Genomic DNA, 17658 nt, shown 5'->3' on the forward strand with positions numbered 1-17658 from the left:
TGGCACAGGTCAGACACCATGGCAAGACTGAGCAAAGCAACAAGACACAAGGTAGTTATAGTGCATCAGCCAGGTCTCTCCTAGGCAAAAGTTTCAAAGCAGACTTGCATTTTGTTAAGTGAGAAAAGTAAACTATTAACGCTTCTATTTTTTAAAACACTCTTACTTTTCAGCACTCTTTCCACACCTACCTAATTTTTTTTTTTTTTAACAGTACTGTACGTTGTTGAAATGCTCACAACATAGACATACACATATCCAATATTACAAACTGCAAGTACATCTGTTGTACAGATCAGTAGTAATGTCAACACTCATCGGTGGGGAGAAGTAGAGAAGTGGCGCCGGTGTGGCATGGGCATCAGTAGATAACTAATGCTTTTTTTAAATAAGCATCCTTTATTTATTTTTTATTAAAACCACACAACCCTTTTAACACTATTTTTGTTGCATATACCAGTCTAAAATGTCCAGTAACGGTGTTGCTCTGTAATTTACCATCTGCTCTTTTTTTTGTGGGAAATATCTTCTCATCAGCATTCTGCCAGCACTATATGTACTGGAACCTCCATTCCTCCACCTTTCAATATGCATTGAGCTTGGCTGCCCTCAACTCAAAGCCCATTTCTCTGTTATGTCTTCATACGGTTTGACAGAGAAGAGCGGAGGAGCTGAATGACAAAAGCTCACCCTGATTTCCTGTCGAGACAACGTACACTTGACAACTGGCAGCAAGTTATAAAGAAGGGAGGCTCCTATTAGCCAGAATTTTGGGGTAAAATGAACATGATAAAGAGATTACAGATTGTCTATTTATTACATTATCTGGCATGTAAGTATTATATGATCTATAATTTTATCGGAGCATACATTGGCTCCATCATCCTTATATTAGAATGCCGCATTTTTTTCCTGAGTGACCTTCTTTGGTATTTGCCGTCATTCCATATGGACACAGAAGTGTGAGGTCCGTAGAGGTTTCATTTTGGCCATGCTGCCACCACGAAGCAGAACATCCAGCTTCATTAACATATTTAATTGGCTGCTTCTACAGAGAATTAGATCCCAAAATGTTTGTGCTGCAGCAGACTAGCAAATTCTGTTGGCCTTTATAATGATATATTGGGCATTAACAAGCTGGCCTTGTACGCTCTCAGACAGAGTCACTGTCCCGGAGAAGTACTTGTCCAAACGGAGTAAAAGAATATAAGCGGGTGCTATCAGGACTGATTGTAGAAACTGCAGGCAGATACTGGTATTGCACACAAAAAAAGCATTTCCCAATATTATTGGAAGGGATAACTTATTGCTTCATATACCATTCTCACAAAATCGCTATTTTCCACAAATTTTAAAGCTTCTTTTTAAATATTCACTTGCACTTTAAAGCAGATCTATCAGCAGATTTCACAATACAATTACACACAGGTGCATCTAACAAAGTTCTTCAATACAAAAAGTGAAACTCATATATAGAGTCATTACACACACAGTGATCTATTTCATGTGTTTATTTTTGTTAATGTTGATGATTATGGCTTACAGCCAATGAAAACCCAAAAGTCATTATCTTATTAAACTATAATTCTTTATAACACCAGCTTGAAAAATTAATTTAAAATCCGAAATGTTGTCCTACTGAAATGTATGTTCAGTAAATGCACTCAAAACTTGGTTGGAGCTCCTTTGGTATCAATTACTGCATCAATGCGGCGTGGCATGGAGGCGATCAGCGTGTGGCACTGCTGAGGGGTTATGGAAGCCCAGGTTGCTTTGATAGCAGCCTTCAGCTCGTCTGCATTGTTGGGTCTGGTGTCTCATCTTCCTCTTGACAATACCACATAGATTCTCTATGGGGTCAAGGTCAGGCGAGTTTGCTGCCAATCAAGCACAGTGATACTCTTGTTTGTAAACCAGGTATTGGTACTTTTGGCAGTGTGGACCAGTGCCAAATCCTGCTGGAGAATGAAATTTCCATCTCCAAAAAGCTTGTCGGCAGATGGAAGCATGAAGTGCTCTTAAATTTCCTGGTAGACGGCTGCACTGACTTTGATCTTGATAAAACACAGTGGACCTCCACCAGCAGATGACATGGCTTCCTAAACCATCACTGATTGTGGAAACTTCACACTAGACCTCAAGCAGCCTTAGTGACCGGCGGTGACGTCATCGAGGTTACTTCTGGTCACTGAGGCTGCATTCCCAGCCGGGCTGAACTTCAATGACCTTGGTGAGATCCCCACTAGCACCATGAGAGTTCTTCTCAGTGGAGATCTCACCGAGGTCACCACAGTTCAGCCCAGTTGGGAACACAGCCCCAGTGACCGGAGGTAACCTCGATGTCATGGAGGCTGCGTTCACAGCAGTTCAGTCACCAGTGGTTCTCAGCCTGGACGGTCGCATCTTGGCACTGTCCAGGTTGAAAACTGTTTATTCCCCAGACATGGATTACAGCATGGGACAGAAAGACGGATAGGTGAGGGATATTGTTGGGTTTTTATTTTTGTTTTATTACAGAAGATGAGGGTTTCGGCGAAATAGGCGTTAGGTGAGTACAATTGTGTTTGTTGTTTTTAAATAAAAAAAAGTAAAAGTGTGTTTTGTTTTATTTCAAATAAAATCCTTTATTCTGGCTGTGTGTTTGTTTACCATACAACTAAAGGATTAGTAATGGATAGGTGTTTTATCCGCCTTTCCATTACTGAGAAATGGGCTTGATATCACCGCACAATACAAAGGTGACATCCGACCATGCTTGTGTGCTAACAGAGTGTCTTCGTCGTGCTCGAAAAATATGTCTGCGTCCCCGCGGCTGCATGTCTCGTGGCTTTTCAACAGACACAGCGCATGCAGGCATCTGTTAGGTGTCGAGTTCCCGCCTCTGCACAGGGGGAATCTCGAACCATCTCTGCTGCGGTTTCACATTCTTCTCCAGCCGCAGTGGAGTCTGCTCAGCGGAGACGTCGGTCCCAGCGTCTTGCTCAGTCTCACTCTGTGCATAGGATTGCTGCTGCTTTTCCAGCTTCTGCCATTGAAGCCAGTGCTGGGCAGCGGCGAGCAGACGCTTCTGAGACTAAGTCCCACTTTGCACGCACTGAGCATGCCCAGGGCAAGATCTCTCAGTGGCGACCTAGGGTCACATGCTCAGGTACTGCAGCAACTTCCATTGGTCCTTCTCACGGAAGGTCCTGTAGGTACTAGGACTAAGTTCTGCTTTGCACACTGATCATGCCCAGGGCAAGATCTCTCAGTGGAGATCTAAGGTCACATGCTCAGGTACTGCAGCAATTCCATTGGTCCTTCTTTTGAAAGGTCCTATACGCATTGCAGCTATTTAAGGCTCGCATGGCCATGCGCTAGTGTACATTTGTAAACGTGTGTGGGTTGTGAGTGAAAGTCGCTCTTTAAATAACCCTCCCTATTGGATGACTGTTCGCGGAAGGTGTATGATTGCTATCTAGCGCCCGACTTACCCAACAGCACGTTACACACTAATACAGCGTCTAGTTGCTGTGTCCGCCAGTGCGGCGCCGTGCGCTTTCACAGCGCTTTCCTGACCCAAGCCTGGGTGGTTAGTGGCATCCGCCAGTGCGGCACCGCACGCACTCTCGTGCATTCCTTTGTTATTATTTTGGTTACGCTGACACCCCAGTTGCGGTGTCGACCGCAAGTAGTCTTCACAGACTCAGATCCCACGTCTTTGGACTGAGCTCGGAGACTCCTTGCTTGTGCTCTTGTGTGCGGTACCGCGGCCCTGTGACTTAACAGGGTTCGCTTCCTTCACACAGGGTGAAGTTAACCCGTGTGTATTCACATTGTACCGCCATATAGTCCGTCATTACTTGGCAGCAGGTTCCATCTCTGCACGGTGGACCCCGGGCTGCGAACGCACCTTATTCTACCTATCTTATTATTTGGTGCGTTCCACTAGCCCTAACAGCATCTTCTGTTTGTTAGACAATCCCTGCATGTGTTGTGTCTGTCGAAAAGCCGCAAGACATTCAGCCGCGGGGACTTGGACATATTTTTCGAGCACGCTGAAGACATTCTGTTAGCACCCGAGCATGATCAGATAACACCTTATCCGAGTATGTTTACTCATCACTAACTAGCATGAAAAGACTAAGTCCTAATGTGACTGAGTGGTCCCTAAAATAGTAGGGCTCAGCTGTGTCTGCAGCAGTATACGAAAAAAAAAAGTTGCAAAACTTTAGGATCCAGCAGGATCTTGAGTATTTTCATTGGCTGTGTGTCCAGGAGTTTGGGAATAAGATGTTTTCTGTATAATTTATTCTCACATAAATAGGGTAAATAATCAAGAGGCGAGTATGCAAAATAATAAGGCGCGTCTTCTCATATGAAATAAAGATACTGTACTCGCTCTCAACAAACAACTAACACTTCTGAATATTAAATATTAGCAGGCGAGACACAACTGGCATCCGCCCAACAGTATACAAGTAAGCAGCCAAAGTAACCACAGGAAATATACACCTTTAGGCTGGAACCTAGGCTAGCATTTTTGCTTAATGCACTATTTCATGATGGGAAAGAAAATTGATTTCTCGCAAAACAATTAGTAGTAATACACTTCAAAGACCGTACCATGCTCTTGGCTGGATTTCAGTGCCAACACTGTGGCCCATTTTTGGCCGCTCAGCTTCAGTTCTGCGCTCCTGAACTCTGCTCATGTTTACAATTAGCAGACCGGTGATCGTTATGCACATTTTTATATTTGACACATTAATAAAAATTTTGAAGAATACTATAACCTATAAATCCCCAATCTTTAGATCATAGATATTAAGTAATATTATAGATGTTTAATGAATTAAAAAATCACGTTAAAATTAAAATTTTAATCATTCGTCTCTCGAAATAGTAGAGCAGATTTCACCACAATGTTCAAAAAATTGCCAACGATGGAAAAAAATAAATGAGGCAGCAAGAATCCCAAAAGTCATAAGTAGTAAAATGAGGAACATTTGCAATAAAATATGATTTGCGCAATTTATTGAATAGAAGTCAGGCAGGCGATCGAATCAGGTGATTGTCAAAGTTCTGGTTTCAATAATTTAAGTTGATGGGTCTATCAATGTAAGAAATGCATGTCTGGTAATTGCAGGGGAAATCTACAATTATATGGCTCTTATGACATCCATATATCCTAATGAGTATAAGGGTCAGGGTTGACTTCATGAGACAAGGTAACCAGATTTGTTTGTAAATTTAAAATATGTTTTACATAATTTTGCATATTTTTTCAAGCTATTGATTTTTTGCTTCATCCAAAAGGAACATCATGAGATTGTATATGGGATGTATGAATGTGGACGTGGGATAATAGGTAGGTAGATGTATGGATGAGTTGGAAAAGTAGGTGAGTTTATATATATAGGCAGGTGGATGGATTGGTTGGATGGATTGGGGTAGAGTATGAATGGGTGGGACAAATGGGTTTGCATAGGGTACTTGGATGGAGGGAGTTAAAAGCATTATTAAAGATTTAAGTAAAAATTTATATTCTGGTCTGTAAACCATGTACTGCATATTTACAAAAATCAACAACTTTAGCAAATTGTTTCAGTTTTGGATAAGTGGAGTGTCTATGTGGTTGGTTGAACAAGTGCATCTAGGCAGGCGGATGAGCGCCTTTAAAAGAGAAGATTGGCACATCTGGGTTAATCGATTGGGTGTTTGAAGTAATGCAGAAGGGTGCATCTGGGGAAGTGGACAGACTCATTTATGGAGGATGGACCTGGCTAGGAAGATGAAGGGACACCTCTTGAGCACTGGATAAGTGGCAGAGGGGCACACCTATGGAAGTAATGGGGGGCATCCATTGATGCTGAGAGACTGGGAAGGTGGACGGGTGCTTCTGGGGAAAAGGACAGGCATGTATATGGAGAGAGAGGGACCCAGCTAGGAAGTCGAAGAGGTGAGTCCATGGAGACAGAGTAGCACGTCTGTGGAGATGGAGAGACACATCTGCGAAGACAGATGCACATTTACGTAGATAGAGGGGCACATCTAGAGCATTGGACAAGTGGATACTTGTAAGAAATTACAAATAAACTGTATATTTTAAAATAGAAAAATATATTTTCTGGTGGAGGGGCACGTCCTGGAAGGCAGAGGGGTGCGTCTCCTGAAACAAAGAGGTATGTGTCACGACACAGTTGTTGAGTGACCTGGGACCAGGGGCTCCTTTCCTGGCCCTAACACAAGAGGTGCCATAGTTTGACATGTTCCTCGTGATACTTAATTTATTTATTGATACTTCAGATGGTGAATATGCCAGGGCCTCATCCCTTGCCTTATCTCCTAAGATAGCCCTTTGTTTGTCCCCTTCCCCCACCCAGGGAAGAGAGGGGGCTACTGTGCACCACAGTACACCAACCTGACAAACAGAGCAACGAAGACCAGGGGAAACTGAAAACTACACACACACAAAATATTCTCTCACATATTACAGAGGAATCCACCAGGGTGTGCAGGAAGGGGAAAAAAAGCAAATCAGGGAAGAATAAGGGATTATCAAACATACAAACCAAACAACAGTCACTTATAACTCCTCCAGCTCTCCTTCTTATTCCAACTTCTCTCCATCCTTTTGCCATGCAGCAAGAGCTAACTCTGACAAGGACTTGGTAATAGAGCAGATTTTATAGGGAAAAGGAGTGGCTAACCGAGCACAGCTGAACACAGGGATTTCCAACACGGCCGATTAACCCCTGTTCTGCTGGAAGAAATAAACACATTTAATACACCGGAGAAGTGCTTCTTCTCAGCAGCGGAGTAGGAGCAGCGAGACGCTGCGGTCTTCTGGCTCCACTACATTGTGGCAACCCCATGACAGTATGTCTGCAAAATGGATGGGGGAAGTGAAGATGGAATATCATGTCTGTTGAGACAGAGGGACGCATTTGCAAAAACACAAGGGCATGTTCAGGAAGGTGGAAGGGCGTGTCTATGGAAACAGAGAGGCACATCTGTGGTGCCAGAATGGCATGTCAAGGGAGCCGGAATAGCACATCAAGGGAGCTGGAATGGCATGTCAAGAGAGTCGGAGCGGCACATCAAGGGAGTCGGAGGGGCACGTCAAGAGAGGCGGTGAGGGACGTCTGCGACGACAGAGTTGCACATCCAAAGACGTGGAATCGTGGATACAAGAAATGACAAATTAATTTTATATTTTAAAATAGAGAAATTTATTTTCTTGTAACATTGTCAAACATCGCCTACAATTTCACAAAAAACAAGGACTCAAGCTAATATGGCACACATACAATCACAAAAGGAACGAAGACATGGAAAACAGCATGTAATGTTGAACATAACTTACCCACTAAATATGTATTTCCACGTTTTAATGTCTTGGCATTAGAACACTCATTGGCTTAGAAACATTGTCACCGCCCAGGGAGAAATGATGATGACTTATTTACAGCTATAGTTTTATGACCATTGAATATGTTGTTTCTAATAACGCAGGAGAATAGGTATGTGTTTTTCTTGGTTAACCAAAGTTGCATTTTCAAATGCTGGGAAAAAAAATAAGTAAAAAAAAATGAACACACCCATAAATGTGACTAAAAGGAATTATCTGTAATAAGTAAATTCTACAAAGTGTCATCATATGCATTACTTCCCAGTTTTATAATGCAAAAATGCAAGAAATTACTAAGAGCACATACAAGAAAGGCGCAATTATATTCTGTGCGAGTTTGGGTACGTAAGAAAACTCTTGGCGTTAGTGAAGGTAGAATTAACCGGAACAGTCTAACTACAATTCCTATGTTCTTATAGTAAGAGATAAGTGATTAAGAGATAAGTGAATCGGTTCGCAGTTATTTGAATTTATTTTAAATCTGACCATAATTTGGGATCTCTTGAATCCGATTGTATTTGCAATCACGCTTTTCTGTGGATTCACCAATATGGCCACTATTTAGAGGGCCGGGAAAAGGATTAAGAAACAAGCTCATACTTACCTCGCCCCTCACCCATCTCACCACTGGAGCCCCCCATTGGGTCTGTAACTCTGCCAGGCTTCTTCTTTCCTCCAGCACGTAACGTTTTCTACAAGAATCTTCGCTCTGCCTCGAGCTTCCTGTGTAGAGGAGACCCTTGATGTAAGGATGTGCACCCCCCGAGGAAATTGAAAAGGCCTTGGAAGACGTGTGTCCTGATGTTGTAAAATCACAGGCCTTTTCAGTGCTGAAAGTGCTGATGAAGAGGTAAGATACCAAAAGGACATTGAGTGCAAATGTCTAAGGAAAGAAGAAGGACGGAGCAGAGTACCGGACAGTCAGCAATAATTTTTGGGGGATTGGTCCCAGCTCTCTTCAGGTCATTGACCAGGTCCTCCCGTGTAGTGCTGGGCTTATTCCAGTCCTTTCTCAGAATCAACATTACCCCACAAGGTGAGATCTAGCATAGACCCCCAGAACGAAGAAGATTGACAGTCATCTTGTGTTTCTTCCATTTTCTAATAATTGTGCCAACAGTTGTTGCCTTCTCCCCAAGCTGCTTGCCTATTGTCCTGTAGCACATCCCAGCCTTGTGCAGGTCTACGATTTTGTTCTCAGTGTCCTTAGACAGCTCTTTGGTCTTGGCCATGGTGGAGAGGTTGGAGCTTGATTGATTGTGTGGACAGGTGTCTTTTATACAGATAACAAGTTCAAACAGATGCAATTAATACAGGTAATGAGTGCAGAGAAGGAGGGCTTCTTACAGAAAAACTAACAGGTCCATGAGAGGCAGAAATCTTGCTGGTTGGTAGGTGATCGAATACTTATTTCATGCAATAAAATGCAATATAATTAATTAAAATTCATACAATGTGATTTTAATTTTTGTCTTTAGTTTCAGATACAGCCCTCACAATTCAAGCGTACCTACGATAAATATTACAGACCTCTCTGTGTATATCAGTCACCAGATTCAAAATAGAAACTTCGGAATTTCATAACTCACTATCTTGGACCTGATGAGGTGATCGGAGTGGTTCAATGATCATTTTTAAAAATGTAAACTACATTCTTCAGTGCCCCTTCTCCTTGTGGCAGCCGAATCTCCAAATACGTAGCTTGATTGATTCTGCGCTGATCCTTACTCTCCACCACCTTAGCAGATGTGCGTTAATACAACAATTTAGGCCCATATAGTTTGCATACTGTCAGCAGCATATCCCCTGTTAGACACAGAGAATTGAGGCTATTATTTTTTTTAGGCCACATTAAAGTTACCGCCTAATGAGCGTCTGTTAGATCGCCAGCTGATCGGTGCCAGGTTTACAGATGCTAATGATTGGGAACGAATGTTCACATACAGCACATGCAAATGGACATTCAGACTTACATATGCAGCTTTCCAAAATTCTAGTATCACTTTGGACTGAATTATTTAATTGTGCCATCTAAAAGGCATAATTGGAAGATCCTGATCCCTCGTGAAAATTCTGTGACCGTGCCAGGTGCTTCCGTGCTGTTTATAATACTGGTCTTTTTATGTGGCAGAAAGTCTTTGGGTTCTGCTTCAGCCTCAATGACCTGCGTGCAACTACTAAATCTGCAGTAGTATAAAAGTAACGCCAGTTAGGTATGATTTGGCCAATGTGAAAAAAGCCAATCAAAATTGATCTATTTGGAAAAAATCAAACAAGATCCCACCAAATTTAGAGGAACATAGCTATAGTAGGAATTAAAACGTAACCTTTAATATGTACAAGGTAAAAATGTAGACAAAAACAAATAATGTCACCCAAAAATAGTGCCTATAGTGGTACTGAATGATGTAGCCTGTAAGGAAAAAACATCACTTATGGGCGATACCACAATAGAGAATCAGTGGGAATGGCCGCAACCGTGCGGCGTATAATATCCCACAACGGCAAGATACCACTTAATAGCAATAATACAAAAATGCAAAAAAATGCTAATCCAAGTGACCTTGTATGTATAGGTATTAGCAGGTATCCAGTACTAAAAAGGTGGGAGGGGGTAAGGCATGTGAGACGTCATAAATAATCAACAATTATAAAACAAGAACGATCTCACCGACTGCCGAAACCCGGACAGGTGAAGCCCATAGCGCGCTGAGGTGGAGGGATCCAAAGATCAGCAACGTCAGGAGACAATACCCTGTCAAAACCCTGAAGGGCTATCCGTAAACCTATGTTCCCGAGCTCCCGCCCTTACAAGGGCAGTCCACAACTACCCCTGAACAACATCATGCCCTGCACTCTCCCTATTGATGTCCTGATGCGTTTCTTCAATGCTGAGAACAGAAGAACCTGCCATCCTCCAAATAACACTAAGGAGGGTGGCAGGTTCTTCTGTTCTCAGCATTTGTGCACTTTAGCTCCCAAGCAGGCCAGTCCCCTGATGATACGGCCTGCGAAGAAACGCGTCGCACGGTTGCGGCCATTCCCACTGATTCTCTATTGTGGTATCGCCCATAAGTGATGTTTTTTCCTTACAGGTTACATCATTCAGTACCACTATAGGCACTATTTTTGGGTGACATTATTTGTTTTTGTCTACATTTTTACCTTGTACATATTAAAGGTTACGTTTTAATTCCTACTATGATTTGGCCAATGCCTGGCTAAGGCTGGTTTCACACTTGCGTTTTAAAACGCATGCGTTTAAAAAAAAATGCATGGTGAAAAAACGCATGTAAACGCGTGCAAACATGCGTTTTTTCATGCGTTTGCGTTTTTTAAATGCATGCTGAGAAATGTGTGACAGCTGCCAATCATCAAAATAAAGTAAAAAACCCACTATAAACAGAAATAGTTAGGGTTAGGGGTATGGTTAGGGGTAGGGATCATAACCCTAACCCTAAAGGGATCCTAACCCTAACCCTACCCCTAAAGGGATTCTAACCCTAACCCTAAAGCGATTAGGGTTAGGGGTAGGGTTAGGATCCCTTTAGGGTTAGGATCCCTTTAGGGTTAGAGGTAGGGTTAGGGTTAAGGATAGGGTTAGGATCCCTTTAGGGTTAGGGTTAGGATCCCTTTATCACCTTTATGGTGGGGGGTGACATATCAGTGTGTTTTCTGTTCTTTTTAAAATAAAAACGCATGCGTTTTTAACGCAAACGCATGTGCTTAAAAACGCATGCGTTTACATAGACATCAATAGGTTTTTTTGCCGTGAAAAAACGCATGCGTTTTTTTGCGGCAAAAAAAACGCCGCAAAAATTACTACATGTTGCATTTCTGCAACACAACACATGCAGAGAAAAAACACATGCGTTGCAAAAACGCATCAAAACGCATGCAAAAAACGCATGCGTTTTTAATGTTAAACAGGGGAAAAAAGCATGTGTTTTTTGCGTTTTTCCCCGCAAAAAAAAAACGCAAATGTGAAACCAGCCTAAGACAGTAAATTACTATTCAAGGCTTTGTCCAGGTTTGGGGCTCAAGTTTGAAGTCCCACTTTGTGACAGCAGGCTTGTGAATCTCTCCCTGAGCGCACAGATCAGGATTCTCCGCAGTTTCCATTCTTCTGGACACATTAAAACTAGCCGTTCCTAGCCTTGCTCCCTGAGCGTACAGATCGCACTATTAGGATTCTCCACAGTTTCCATTTTCTGGATACATTAAAACTAGACGCTTCTAGCCTTGCTCCCTGAGCGCACAATCAGGATTCTCCGCGATTTCATTCTTCTGGACACATTAAAACTAGACATTTCTAGCCTTGCTCCCTGAGCACACAGATCGCACTATTAGGTCGGGATCACACATGCGAGAAACACATCCGTATCTCGCATGTGAAATCCAAGCTCTGGTGCCGGCACTCCAGAGCGGAGTGTGCGGCTCCATGTGTTGCTATGCGGCCGCACGCTCCGCTCCACAGTGCCGGCACCAGAGCTTGGATTTCACATGCGAGACACGGACGTGTTTCTCGCATGTGATATCCCGGCCTTAGGATTCTCCACAGTTTCCATCACTCTGGACACATTTAAACTAGACGTTTCTAGCCTTGCTCCCTGAGCGCACAGATCGCACGATCAGGATTCTCCGCGATTTCCATTCTTCTGGACACATTAAAACTAGACGTTTCTAGCCTTGCTCCCTGAGCGCACAGATCGCACTATCAGGATTCTCCGCGATTTCCATTCTTCTGGACACATTAAAACTAGACATGCCTAGCCTTGCTCCCTGAGCGCACAGATCGCACTACTAGGATTCTCCACAATTTCCAATCTTCTGGACACATTAAAACTAGACGCTTCTAGCCTTGCTCCCTGAGCATACATCGCACTATTAGGATTCTCCACAGTTTCCATTCTTCTGGACACATTAAAACTAGATGTTTCTAGCCTTGTTCCCCAAGCGCACAGATTGCACTATCAGGATTCTCCACAATTTCCATTCTTCTGGATACATTAAGACTAGACGTGTCTAGCCTTGCTCAATTCACTCACATTGGCTGAGGCTGAGCCCATCTAGTAGAAATGTGATCACATGCATCATGCTCCCGGAACCAGAAAAACCGGACAAGGCGCATTGTGTGCGCTGTGAAGACTCACAAGTCTGCAGTCACATAGAGATCAAGCCTGCAGTCACTCTAAGTCTACACAACCCGTTTGTGGTGGCAAATTAAAGTCGGCCAGTGAAAAATGTAAGAAGTCTAGTATAAGTTTTAGTGGAGCTTCTCCTTAGCAATTAGAAATTGAATCATATACACATATCAAATAAAGCCTGTTCAAGTCTTCGCTATTTGCTCCAAAGCCAACGTCACCATCTCCTTACCGGCCAGCCACGAAAGCAAAACATTCCATTCCGCTTACGGTACTTAACCCCCAGCTTGCCCTCTCCATCCTGACCACTGTCTGAAAAGCACTGAGGTTGCACAAATGATCTATGAAATTGAGGAAAGTTTTTAATGCTCTGGCCGAGACCTTGAACTCAGTCCTAAAGGATATTCCCTTAAGAAAAAAAAAAAAAAAATCAATGTGACCATGGAACAATCTCCGACATATTTCAAGCAGGTTACGAAAGAAAGAGCACCATCAATTTATTTCACATATTATAACCTCTCTGCCTCAACCTCTGCTCCTTTTACATCAGCGGGTTAATTGACGTAATGAAGAAGAACCCATTAAGACCGACCAATTCATTTAACGTAATCGTCCAAACTTTTTTTTTTTCCCTTTTGTGTTCTCTCCCACCGGGTTCCAAATACTTTTTTTAAAAATAAATATATTTCCAAGGCTACCGGGTAAGCAAATTTATACGTCAACGGCGGCAGTTTGACAAACGTTTCAATGATTTAGGGCATGCAAATTTACATCTCGCCGATCCTTTCAATCTTTGCATTGGCTGCAGTTTCAGATGTTTTATTAATAACTTTTCGAGGCGGGCGTATTACAGTCAACAATGTCGAAATTATAGAAGTCACTTTTTATCAACACCTTAACATATCATTAAAACGGCCTTCTCCTTGTGATAGATGAAGAGTGCGAGGGAGGGAAAAAAAAAAAAAAAAAAAGACCCAAACTGCAGATAAATTATCCACTCCCCAGTGATTCCAAAACAATTACAGGATGCAGAGCAATCTAGTTAAATTTTATTCAAAAGCTTACTGCACTTGTGTTTTCTGTTATTTTTCTATCAATGAAACCCTTGAGGTTTAAACACAATTCATTATGTATGAGACCCAACTTACATTGCTTGACTGTTGATTAATAGGAACTTTGCTGTGTGTACATTTGCGACATTAGATGCATACAATATGCCAACTTATTTTTTCCACCCAAGCTAATTATTTACAAAAATGACTACTTGAAAGTCGAATTTATTAAAAAGCAGCCATCCCGTATCAAGCAAAGCCCCAATAGGCCATCCCGGGAATGAAGATCTTTTAAATGGAGTGACAATGCAGGTATTAATGATGGAAATGGAAAAATAAAACGTTCACGGGACCGCGCGCGCTAAGGGGCGCCGAACGAAAATGCATCTAACTGTAGACTTCTAAAAAGTAGAAGAAATGTCAAAATTAAAGGGGTTGTCTGGTCCAATCCAATAAGTCTGCAGTCACTGTGTGTGACTGCAGACTTATGAATCCCGTGAACGCATGCACAGTACAAAGCAGAGATTCACCGGTTTGAGGCCCGGGACAAGAGGGTATGTATGAGTTATACATGCTCCCGGGCAGTGGGCGTGGCCTCACTGTATACACTTTTATGGAACGAGGCCGCACCCACTTGTCAGACACGCACACTGGTGGGCCCTATCACTGGACGGGGCTTGGCCTTGCTCAATGCAAGTGTTTGGAGCGAGGCCGCACCCACTGGCCCAGGGTATATATACATACCCCTCCATGCCTGGTGAATCTCCACGGCGCACAGTGCGTGACTGCAGACTTATTGGATTGGACCGGACAACCCCTTTAATTTTGACGCTTGATTTGGACCGGACAACCCCTTGAACTACTCAGCAGAAGTTGATTTAAGTCTCTGATAACACAATATGCAATTTTTTTGAAAACTGAAAAAGGTTCTGAAGGGATCATTTGTGCAATCGGTGTCGCTAACAGGCGACTTCACAAAGAGATTTTTGAGAAATTAAACCTAAATGTGGATTATTTGTTTTCCTCGCTGGACTGATTGCGTCTAGATCGTTGAGTCTCGTCAGTGGAGAGTGAGTGGGAATTGTAATTTGTCTTCAACTATTTGGATACGAGAGACGAATCAGCGAGGGAGGCTGGGACATGAAAAACCAGTGTGCGGACGGTACGCCGAGCTTGTTGGTCCCTATAAATATAAGGCTCTGACCTAAGCAATGGTATAGGCATATAATAGCATAGGTCGCCTACAAGCTCTAATAATACAGTAAAATATGTACTGTGCAGTTTACATTATACTACGGGGATGAATCTGCAAAGAATAGAATAGCTGAATACTATTCCATGACTGAAATAAACAGCTGAGAGCAGCATACTATAGGTGAAGAGACCCTGATTCCAACGATGTATCACTTAGATTACTGGGTTCAACAGTTGTGACACAATCAAGAGTTTTTAGATGTAGCATGTAACAGAGCTCAGAAAGCTGCCCGCACCCACACTACAGCTTTCTGAGGACATTGTCAATTAACAGGGAGCTGATTATCAGAGGAGGGGGCGTGGTCAGGAGAGATGTAGTCCAGGCAGTGATAATCTCCTGCCAATAAAAATTTATTGTATGGAAATAACAGCACAGCCTCACAAGTGACACAGCGCTGAAATCTGGGTCTCAGGCCCTTCCTCATGTTGCTCAGAAAAGGTTTCCATATATTTGTGTGATATTCATTGTACTAGCTGAAAAGGGGCGTTGCAGAAAGCGTGTAATGGCACATTGTCATTACTGTACACTGACAATGAGATAGATAGATAATTAGATAGAAAGATGATAGATAATAGATAGATAGATAATAGATAGATAGATAAATAGATAGATAAATAGATAGATGAATAGATAGATACAGTGGGGCAAAAAAGTATTTAGTCAGTCAGCAATAGTGCAAGTTACACCACTTAAAAAGATGAGAGGCGTCTGTAATTTACATCATAGGTAGACCTCAACTATGGGAGACAAACTGAGAAAAAAAAATCCAGAAAATCACGTTGTCTGTTTTTTTAACATTTTATTTGCATATTATGGTGGAAAATAAATATTTGGTCAGAAACAAAATTTCATCTCAATACTTTGTAATATATCCTTTGTTGGCAATGACAGAGGTCAAACGTTTTCTGTAAGTCTTCACAAGGTTGCCACACACTGTTGTTGGTATGTTGGCCCATTCCTCCCTGCAGATCTCCTCTAGAGCAGTGAAGTTTTTGGCTTTTCGCTTGGCAACACGGACTTTCAACTCCCTCCAAAGGTTTTCTATAGGGTTGAGATCTGGAGACTGGCTAGGCCACTCCAGGACCTTGAAATGCTTCTTACGAAGCCACTCCTTTGTTGCCCTGGCGGTGTGCTTTGGATCATTGTCATGTTGAATGACCCAGCCACGTTTCATCTTCAATGCCCTTGCTGATGGAAGGAGGTTTGCACTCAAAATCTCACGATACATGGCCCCATTCATTCTTTCATGTACCCGGATCAGTCGTCCTGGCCCCTTTGCAGTGAAACAGCCCCAAAGGATGATGTTTCCACCACCATGCTTTACAGTAGGTATGGTGTTTGATGGATGCAACTCAGTATTCTTTTTCCTCCAAACACGACAAGTTGTGTTTCTACCAAACAGTTCCAGTTTGGTTTCATCAGACCATAGGACATTCTCCCAAAACTCCTCTGGATCATCCAAATGCTCTCTAGCAAACTTCAGATGGGCCCGGACATGTACTGGCTTAAGCAGTGGGACACGTCTGGCACTGCAGGATCTGAGTCCATGGTGGCGTAGTGTGTTACTTATGGTAGGCCTTGTTACATTGGTCCCAGCTCTCTGCAGTTCATTCACTAGGTCCCCCCGCGTGGTTCTGGGATTTTTGCTCACCGTTCTTGTGATAATTCTGACCCCACGGGGTGGGATTTTGCGTGGAGCCCCAGATCGAGGGAGATTATCAGTGGTCTTGTATGTCTTCCATTTTCTAATTATTGCTCCCACTGTTGATTTCTTCAATCCAAGCTGGTTGGCTATTGCAGATTCAGTCTTCCCAGCCTGGTGCAGGGCTACAATTTTGTTTCTGGTGTCCTTTGACAGCTCTTTGGTCTGCACCATAGTGGAGTTTGGAGTCAGACTGTTTGAGGGTGTGCACAGGTGTCTTTTTATACTGATAACAAGTTTAAACAGGTGCCATTACTACAGGTAATGAGTGGAGGAAAGAGGAGACTCTTAAAGAAGAAGTTACAGGTCTGTGAGAGCCAGAAATCTTGATTGTTTGTTTCTGACCAAATACTTATTTTCCACCATAAAATGCAAAAAAAATGATAAAAAAACAGACAATGTGATTTTCTGGATTTTTTTTTTCTCAGTTTGTCTCCCATAGTTGAGGTCTACCTGTGATATAAATTACAGATGCCTCTCATCTTTTTAAGTGGTGGAACTTGCACTATTGCTGACTGACTAAATACTTTTTTGCCCCACTGTACTAGATGGTTAGACAGATAGATAATAGATAGATAAATAGATAGATGATATGGATAAATACATAGAGCGATAGATTAAGATAGATGATTCGATAGATACAACAGATATATAAATGATTCAGTCGATAGATAGATGGATAGATAATACATGGTTAGATAGATAGATACAGTAGATAGATAATAGCTAGATAGATAAAAGATAGATATAGATAGATAATAGACAAATAGATCGATAATAGATAGATGAGAGAAAGATAATAGAAAGATAGATAATAGATAAGTAGATAGATAATAGATAAGTAGATAGATCGATGATTGAAAAGATGTATAGATATAATTAACCATTTATTGTATGTCCTCCCCGTATTTGCGTGGGTTTCCTCTGCTGTGGAAATCCATGGCATTATATAAGCGAGTACTCGGTAACTACTTCTTTCTGGCTCTTGTCATGTTGTCACATTGGGTAATATACAAGATTGAGCAAAAATAAAAATGAAAAATAAAAAAAATAAGACAAAACAAAAGCAGAGAAGTAAGTTACCAGGGAACTGTCCGGGAAGTTTTGCTGCCTCT

The 17658-nt window shown here is 42.2% G+C and overlaps 1 protein-coding gene across 2 annotated transcripts in view; it reads right to left on the reverse strand.

Annotated features, from left to right (window-relative positions):
• Nucleotides 1-17658, reverse strand: part of MGMT (O-6-methylguanine-DNA methyltransferase) — a 545121-nt gene that overhangs the window by 139270 nt on the left and 388193 nt on the right. The gene's annotated exons all lie outside the window — the stretch shown is intronic.

This window comes from Ranitomeya imitator, chromosome 2 (genome assembly GCF_032444005.1).
Source record: "Ranitomeya imitator isolate aRanImi1 chromosome 2, aRanImi1.pri, whole genome shotgun sequence".
Taxonomy (NCBI): Eukaryota; Metazoa; Chordata; class Amphibia; order Anura; family Dendrobatidae; genus Ranitomeya; species Ranitomeya imitator.